The sequence below is a fragment of the Schistocerca cancellata genome, unplaced genomic scaffold (genome assembly GCF_023864275.1).
Source record: "Schistocerca cancellata isolate TAMUIC-IGC-003103 unplaced genomic scaffold, iqSchCanc2.1 HiC_scaffold_241, whole genome shotgun sequence".
Lineage (NCBI taxonomy): Eukaryota > Metazoa > Arthropoda > Insecta > Orthoptera > Acrididae > Schistocerca > Schistocerca cancellata.
This window is the reverse complement of record NW_026046263.1, coordinates 66784-75657: the sequence shown is the minus strand read 5'-3', so window position 1 is coordinate 75657 and position 8874 is coordinate 66784. Positions and strand designations below refer to the sequence as shown.

The 8874-nt window shown below is 50.4% G+C and overlaps 5 non-coding genes across 5 annotated transcripts; all 5 read right to left on the bottom strand.

Annotated features, from left to right (window-relative positions):
* Nucleotides 1-270: 270 nt before the first annotated feature.
* On the bottom strand, nucleotides 271-354 carry Trnal-uaa (transfer RNA leucine (anticodon UAA)). Its single transcript has one exon. It is a non-coding gene; the product is annotated as a tRNA-Leu (tRNA).
* Nucleotides 355-2160: 1806 nt separating this feature from the next.
* Nucleotides 2161-2244, bottom strand: Trnal-uaa (transfer RNA leucine (anticodon UAA)). The gene has a single exon. It is a non-coding gene; the product is annotated as a tRNA-Leu (tRNA).
* Nucleotides 2245-4050: 1806 nt separating this feature from the next.
* Trnal-uaa (transfer RNA leucine (anticodon UAA)) lies at nucleotides 4051-4134 on the bottom strand. The gene has a single exon. It is a non-coding gene; the product is annotated as a tRNA-Leu (tRNA).
* A 1806-nt stretch (nucleotides 4135-5940) lies between these two features.
* Trnal-uaa (transfer RNA leucine (anticodon UAA)) lies at nucleotides 5941-6024 on the bottom strand. Its single transcript has one exon. It is a non-coding gene; the product is annotated as a tRNA-Leu (tRNA).
* A 1806-nt stretch (nucleotides 6025-7830) lies between these two features.
* Nucleotides 7831-7914, bottom strand: Trnal-uaa (transfer RNA leucine (anticodon UAA)). The gene has a single exon. It is a non-coding gene; the product is annotated as a tRNA-Leu (tRNA).
* Nucleotides 7915-8874: the final 960 nt, after the last annotated feature.

The following is an 8874-nucleotide window of genomic DNA, read 5'->3' as shown; positions in this document are numbered from 1 at the left end:
GTATGTGTTGCTGTTGAGGTTTTCTCGCTGTCGCTTGGAACCCAGAGCCACAACACAACGACAACGGAAACGTCCGTGAGAAGAGCTAAACCTCGACACAGGAAAAGTATGTTCCGCTATTTCTTTCCGACCGCTCGGGCTATCGGACGTGCGACGCCTGCATCGCTGTCACTGTCGTCTCTAGTAAAATCTGCATGGCGTGTTTCTGCGTAATTTACTTGTTCTATAAGATGAAGGGAGTACGTTAGTTTCAGAATGTTAAAAATGCTTTGTCAGATGTGGGGTTCGAACCCAAGCTCCCTTACGGGAACCAGAGCTTAAATCTGGCGCCTTAGACCGCTCGGCCAATCTGACGTGCGAGGCATTCGCTCCAGTGACTTCCATCTCTATCTCAAGAACCTCGCTGCGAAATCTGTTTCTTTTTTGGTAGGATGTAATTATGTCAGTTTTAGAATATTTAAGACACAATGTCAGACGTGGCGTAGGAAACGCACCCTCCCTTTCGGGAGCCAATGTGGCGCGTTGGACCGCTTTCTTCCGTCGTTTCCAGTTTGAACTGTAACTAGCAAAACTGTATTTAGTAATAGTAACATTTTCACATTGATGCAAAGAAAACTAGATATTAACGAACGGCAAATAAGGCCGTTTCCTAGCAACAGCCACGCTGTACATTACGCACTCGTGGGAAGCCAATGAAATACTTCCTGTGAGGCTCAAACTGTCGACCTTCACTTTACAATACTTAGGCACTGCCCCGGTGGGACCGACGCATACATACTGAAACGCCTTTGGATCGTCAGTGGGTACTTCATACTAGAAATTTCATATTCGCCCTGATGTGCATTAAAGGGCAGATTCTTCAGTGAAAGTTCGTTCTGCGCTCAGTTACAGTATATCGCCCTAGCAGCACCAGCAAAACGGGTTCAGATGTGCTCGCCTTCCACTCGGCGTTGAGCGCCTACAGCGAGATTGCCTTCGGCCTCTGGCGCCAGGAGGGAAGGCGACACATCACGGCGCAAGCAGCGCGTAGCAGAGGGCGGTGGTGGTGTGTCGGTCAGCATGGATGCTTCCCAAGTAGCTGGTCCGGGTTCGAAACCCGGACACCGCACGGAAGTTGTCTCCTTTACTCAGGAGAGTGTTTTCAACGCTCGCGATCGTCGAGTTTCCGAACTGTCGTGTTACGAATGGTTTTCCTTCGCCCCTCGTCGCGCTCCGCGTAGGCTAGTGCGGATTGCGATTCACAGCATCGTGTGTCCCCATGTGTCGACTTGTCTCGACTTTGCTCGGCTGACGCGAAAGCTGACGCTTGCAAATGGGCGTATATGTAGAGGACAGGCGCTAGAATCGACTGGGAGAGACCAACTCGACAAACACACAACGGACCCTTTCATTTGACTGTGGCCGCAGCTTCGCGAATTTGGGTACCGAGAGGCAAGAGACGGGTCAGCGTGCTGGACCGTATCATTACCGCGCAGCAACACCGAAAACTAAGGGAAAAGGCAAAATTAAAGAATCCAACAGCACGCAGACATCCTAGTTAGTCACCGAGCCGTGTACTAAGCACGCAAAAATGCTGCTTAACTTCGGTGATCGGACGAGAACCCGTGTCGTCAGCGTGGCACAGAAGTCGGCGAGAACGTTTCCAGACGTGTGGACATCTTAGTCCTTGTACAGATCACTTGAGATTTGCCTGGCAGTCTCTCGCGCTGCCTTTTAGGGAAGCAATATGGAATAGCCCTTGGTGGGACGTAACCCACAGCCTTCCCGTTATTAGCATGACACACTAACTTAGTGAGCTTACTGCCCACGCAATACGGCCGCTTCAGAACTCCAGTACCTGAACCACCGTTTCATCTATCTTTATTAAGGCCCTACGATTCATTTAAACACGTATGTGTTGCTGTTGAGGTTTTCTCGCTGTCGCTTGGAACCCAGAGCCACAACACAACGACAACGGAAACGTCCGTGAGAAGAGCTAAACCTCGACACAGGAAAAGTATGTTCCGCTATTTCTTTCCGACCGCTCGGGCTATCGGACGTGCGACGCCTGCATCGCTGTCACTGTCGTCTCTAGTAAAATCTGCATGGCGTGTTTCTGCGTAATTTACTTGTTCTATAAGATGAAGGGAGTACGTTAGTTTCAGAATGTTAAAAATGCTTTGTCAGATGTGGGGTTCGAACCCAAGCTCCCTTACGGGAACCAGAGCTTAAATCTGGCGCCTTAGACCGCTCGGCCAATCTGACGTGCGAGGCATTCGCTCCAGTGACTTCCATCTCTATCTCAAGAACCTCGCTGCGAAATCTGTTTCTTTTTTGGTAGGATGTAATTATGTCAGTTTTAGAATATTTAAGACACAATGTCAGACGTGGCGTAGGAAACGCACCCTCCCTTTCGGGAGCCAATGTGGCGCGTTGGACCGCTTTCTTCCGTCGTTTCCAGTTTGAACTGTAACTAGCAAAACTGTATTTAGTAATAGTAACATTTTCACATTGATGCAAAGAAAACTAGATATTAACGAACGGCAAATAAGGCCGTTTCCTAGCAACAGCCACGCTGTACATTACGCACTCGTGGGAAGCCAATGAAATACTTCCTGTGAGGCTCAAACTGTCGACCTTCACTTTACAATACTTAGGCACTGCCCCGGTGGGACCGACGCATACATACTGAAACGCCTTTGGATCGTCAGTGGGTACTTCATACTAGAAATTTCATATTCGCCCTGATGTGCATTAAAGGGCAGATTCTTCAGTGAAAGTTCGTTCTGCGCTCAGTTACAGTATATCGCCCTAGCAGCACCAGCAAAACGGGTTCAGATGTGCTCGCCTTCCACTCGGCGTTGAGCGCCTACAGCGAGATTGCCTTCGGCCTCTGGCGCCAGGAGGGAAGGCGACACATCACGGCGCAAGCAGCGCGTAGCAGAGGGCGGTGGTGGTGTGTCGGTCAGCATGGATGCTTCCCAAGTAGTTGGTCCGGGTTCGAAACCCGGACACCGCACGGAAGTTGTCTCCTTTACTCAGGAGAGTGTTTTCAACGCTCGCGATCGTCGAGTTTCCGAACTGTCGTGTTACGAATGGTTTTCCTTCGCCCCTCGTCGCGCTCCGCGTAGGCTAGTGCGGATTGCGATTCACAGCATCGTGTGTCCCCATGTGTCGACTTGTCTCGACTTTGCTCGGCTGACGCGAAAGCTGACGCTTGCAAATGGGCGTATATGTAGAGGACAGGCGCTAGAATCGACTGGGAGAGACCAACTCGACAAACACACAACGGACCCTTTCATTTGACTGTGGCCGCAGCTTCGCGAATTTGGGTACCGAGAGGCAAGAGACGGGTCAGCGTGCTGGACCGTATCATTACCGCGCAGCAACACCGAAAACTAAGGGAAAAGGCAAAATTAAAGAATCCAACAGCACGCAGACATCCTAGTTAGTCACCGAGCCGTGTACTAAGCACGCAAAAATGCTGCTTAACTTCGGTGATCGGACGAGAACCCGTGTCGTCAGCGTGGCACAGAAGTCGGCGAGAACGTTTCCAGACGTGTGGACATCTTAGTCCTTGTACAGATCACTTGAGATTTGCCTGGCAGTCTCTCGCGCTGCCTTTTAGGGAAGCAATATGGAATAGCCCTTGGTGGGACGTAACCCACAGCCTTCCCGTTATTAGCATGACACACTAACTTAGTGAGCTTACTGCCCACGCAATACGGCCGCTTCAGAACTCCAGTACCTGAACCACCGTTTCATCTATCTTTATTAAGGCCCTACGATTCATTTAAACACGTATGTGTTGCTGTTGAGGTTTTCTCGCTGTCGCTTGGAACCCAGAGCCACAACACAACGACAACGGAAACGTCCGTGAGAAGAGCTAAACCTCGACACAGGAAAAGTATGTTCCGCTATTTCTTTCCGACCGCTCGGGCTATCGGACGTGCGACGCCTGCATCGCTGTCACTGTCGTCTCTAGTAAAATCTGCATGGCGTGTTTCTGCGTAATTTACTTGTTCTATAAGATGAAGGGAGTACGTTAGTTTCAGAATGTTAAAAATGCTTTGTCAGATGTGGGGTTCGAACCCAAGCTCCCTTACGGGAACCAGAGCTTAAATCTGGCGCCTTAGACCGCTCGGCCAATCTGACGTGCGAGGCATTCGCTCCAGTGACTTCCATCTCTATCTCAAGAACCTCGCTGCGAAATCTGTTTCTTTTTTGGTAGGATGTAATTATGTCAGTTTTAGAATATTTAAGACACAATGTCAGACGTGGCGTAGGAAACGCACCCTCCCTTTCGGGAGCCAATGTGGCGCGTTGGACCGCTTTCTTCCGTCGTTTCCAGTTTGAACTGTAACTAGCAAAACTGTATTTAGTAATAGTAACATTTTCACATTGATGCAAAGAAAACTAGATATTAACGAACGGCAAATAAGGCCGTTTCCTAGCAACAGCCACGCTGTACATTACGCACTCGTGGGAAGCCAATGAAATACTTCCTGTGAGGCTCAAACTGTCGACCTTCACTTTACAATACTTAGGCACTGCCCCGGTGGGACCGACGCATACATACTGAAACGCCTTTGGATCGTCAGTGGGTACTTCATACTAGAAATTTCATATTCGCCCTGATGTGCATTAAAGGGCAGATTCTTCAGTGAAAGTTCGTTCTGCGCTCAGTTACAGTATATCGCCCTAGCAGCACCAGCAAAACGGGTTCAGATGTGCTCGCCTTCCACTCGGCGTTGAGCGCCTACAGCGAGATTGCCTTCGGCCTCTGGCGCCAGGAGGGAAGGCGACACATCACGGCGCAAGCAGCGCGTAGCAGAGGGCGGTGGTGGTGTGTCGGTCAGCATGGATGCTTCCCAAGTAGCTGGTCCGGGTTCGAAACCCGGACACCGCACGGAAGTTGTCTCCTTTACTCAGGAGAGTGTTTTCAACGCTCGCGATCGTCGAGTTTCCGAACTGTCGTGTTACGAATGGTTTTCCTTCGCCCCTCGTCGCGCTCCGCGTAGGCTAGTGCGGATTGCGATTCACAGCATCGTGTGTCCCCATGTGTCGACTTGTCTCGACTTTGCTCGGCTGACGCGAAAGCTGACGCTTGCAAATGGGCGTATATGTAGAGGACAGGCGCTAGAATCGACTGGGAGAGACCAACTCGACAAACACACAACGGACCCTTTCATTTGACTGTGGCCGCAGCTTCGCGAATTTGGGTACCGAGAGGCAAGAGACGGGTCAGCGTGCTGGACCGTATCATTACCGCGCAGCAACACCGAAAACTAAGGGAAAAGGCAAAATTAAAGAATCCAACAGCACGCAGACATCCTAGTTAGTCACCGAGCCGTGTACTAAGCACGCAAAAATGCTGCTTAACTTCGGTGATCGGACGAGAACCCGTGTCGTCAGCGTGGCACAGAAGTCGGCGAGAACGTTTCCAGACGTGTGGACATCTTAGTCCTTGTACAGATCACTTGAGATTTGCCTGGCAGTCTCTCGCGCTGCCTTTTAGGGAAGCAATATGGAATAGCCCTTGGTGGGACGTAACCCACAGCCTTCCCGTTATTAGCATGACACACTAACTTAGTGAGCTTACTGCCCACGCAATACGGCCGCTTCAGAACTCCAGTACCTGAACCACCGTTTCATCTATCTTTATTAAGGCCCTACGATTCATTTAAACACGTATGTGTTGCTGTTGAGGTTTTCTCGCTGTCGCTTGGAACCCAGAGCCACAACACAACGACAACGGAAACGTCCGTGAGAAGAGCTAAACCTCGACACAGGAAAAGTATGTTCCGCTATTTCTTTCCGACCGCTCGGGCTATCGGACGTGCGACGCCTGCACCGCTGTCACTGTCGTCTCTAGTAAAATCTGCATGGCGTGTTTCTGCGTAATTTACTTGTTCTATAAGATCAAGGGAGTACGTTAGTTTCAGAATGTTCAAAATGCTTTGTCAGATGTGGGGTTCGAACCCAAGCTCCCTTACGGGAACCAGAGCTTAAATCTGGCGCCTTAGACCGCTCGGCCAATCTGACGTGCGAGGCATTCGCTCCAGTGACTTCCATCTCTATCTCAAGAACCTCGCTGCGAAATCTGTTTCTTTTTTGGTAGGATGTAATTATGTCAGTTTTAGAATATTTAAGACACAATGTCAGACGTGGCGTAGGAAACGCACCCTCCCTTTCGGGAGCCAATGTGGCGCGTTGGACCGCTTTCTTCCGTCGTTTCCAGTTTGAACTGTAACTAGCAAAACTGTATTTAGTAATAGTAACATTTTCACATTGATGCAAAGAAAACTAGATATTAACGAACGGCAAATAAGGCCGTTTCCTAGCAACAGCCACGCTGTACATTACGCACTCGTGGGAAGCCAATGAAATACTTCCTGTGAGGCTCAAACTGTCGACCTTCACTTTACAATACTTAGGCACTGCCCCGGTGGGACCGACGCATACATACTGAAACGCCTTTGGATCGTCAGTGGGTACTTCATACTAGAAATTTCATATTCGCCCTGATGTGCATTAAAGGGCAGATTCTTCAGTGAAAGTTCGTTCTGCGCTCAGTTACAGTATATCGCCCTAGCAGCACCAGCAAAACGGGTTCAGATGTGCTCGCCTTCCACTCGGCGTTGAGCGCCTACAGCGAGATTGCCTTCGGCCTCTGGCGCCAGGAGGGAAGGCGACACATCACGGCGCAAGCAGCGCGTAGCAGAGGGCGGTGGTGGTGTGTCGGTCAGCATGGATGCTTCCCAAGTAGCTGGTCCGGGTTCGAAACCCGGACACCGCACGGAAGTTGTCTCCTTTACTCAGGAGAGTGTTTTCAACGCTCGCGATCGTCGAGTTTCCGAACTGTCGTGTTACGAATGGTTTTCCTTCGCCCCTCGTCGCGCTCCGCGTAGGCTAGTGCGGATTGCGATTCACAGCATCGTGTGTCCCCATGTGTCGACTTGTCTCGACTTTGCTCGGCTGACGCGAAAGCTGACGCTTGCAAATGGGCGTATATGTAGAGGACAGGCGCTAGAATCGACTGGGAGAGACCAACTCGACAAACACACAACGGACCCTTTCATTTGACTGTGGCCGCAGCTTCGCGAATTTGGGTACCGAGAGGCAAGAGACGGGTCAGCGTGCTGGACCGTATCATTACCGCGCAGCAACACCGAAAACTAAGGGAAAAGGCAAAATTAAAGAATCCAACAGCACGCAGACATCCTAGTTAGTCACCGAGCCGTGTACTAAGCACGCAAAAATGCTGCTTAACTTCGGTGATCGGACGAGAACCCGTGTCGTCAGCGTGGCACAGAAGTCGGCGAGAACGTTTCCAGACGTGTGGACATCTTAGTCCTTGTACAGATCACTTGAGATTTGCCTGGCAGTCTCTCGCGCTGCCTTTTAGGGAAGCAATATGGAATAGCCCTTGGTGGGACGTAACCCACAGCCTTCCCGTTATTAGCATGACACACTAACTTAGTGAGCTTACTGCCCACGCAATACGGCCGCTTCAGAACTCCAGTACCTGAACCACCGTTTCATCTATCTTTATTAAGGCCCTACGATTCATTTAAACACGTATGTGTTGCTGTTGAGGTTTTCTCGCTGTCGCTTGGAACCCAGAGCCACAACACAACGACAACGGAAACGTCCGTGAGAAGAGCTAAACCTCGACACAGGAAAAGTATGTTCCGCTATTTCTTTCCGACCGCTCGGGCTATCGGACGTGCGACGCCTGCACCGCTGTCACTGTCGTCTCTAGTAAAATCTGCATGGCGTGTTTCTGCGTAATTTACTTGTTCTATAAGATGAAGGGAGTACGTTAGTTTCAGAATGTTCAAAATGCTTTGTCAGATGTGGGGTTCGAACCCAAGTTCCCTTACGGGAACCAGAGCTTAAATCTGGCGCCTTAGACCGCTCGGCCAATCTGACGTGCGAGGCATTCGCTCCAGTGACTTCCATCTCTATCTCAAGAACCTCGCTGCGAAATCTGTTTCTTTTTTGGTAGGATGTAATTATGTCAGTTTTAGAATATTTAAGACACAATGTCAGACGTGGCGTAGGAAACGCACCCTCCCTTTCGGGAGCCAATGTGGCGCGTTGGACCGCTTTCTTCCGTCGTTTCCAGTTTGAACTGTAACTAGCAAAACTGTATTTAGTAATAGTAACATTTTCACATTGATGCAAAGAAAACTAGATATTAACGAACGGCAAATAAGGCCGTTTCCTAGCAACAGCCACGCTGTACATTACGCACTCGTGGGAAGCCAATGAAATACTTCCTGTGAGGCTCAAACTGTCGACCTTCACTTTACAATACTTAGGCACTGCCCCGGTGGGACCGACGCATACATACTGAAACGCCTTTGGATCGTCAGTGGGTACTTCATACTAGAAATTTCATATTCGCCCTGATGTGCATTAAAGGGCAGATTCTTCAGTGAAAGTTCGTTCTGCGCTCAGTTACAGTATATCGCCCTAGCAGCACCAGCAAAACGGGTTCAGATGTGCTCGCCTTCCACTCGGCGTTGAGCGCCTACAGCGAGATTGCCTTCGGCCTCTGGCGCCAGGAGGGAAGGCGACACATCACGGCGCAAGCAGCGCGTAGCAGAGGGCGGTGGTGGTGTGTCGGTCAGCATGGATGCTTCCCAAGTAGCTGGTCCGGGTTCGAAACCCGGACACCGCACGGAAGTTGTCTCCTTTACTCAGGAGAGTGTTTTCAACGCTCGCGATCGTCGAGTTTCCGAACTGTCGTGTTACGAATGGTTTTCCTTCGCCCCTCGTCGCGCTCCGCATAGGCTAGTGCGGATTGCGATTCACAGCATCGTGTGTCCCCATGTGTCGACTTGTCTCGACTTTGCTCGGCTGACGCGAAAGCTGACGCTTGCAAAT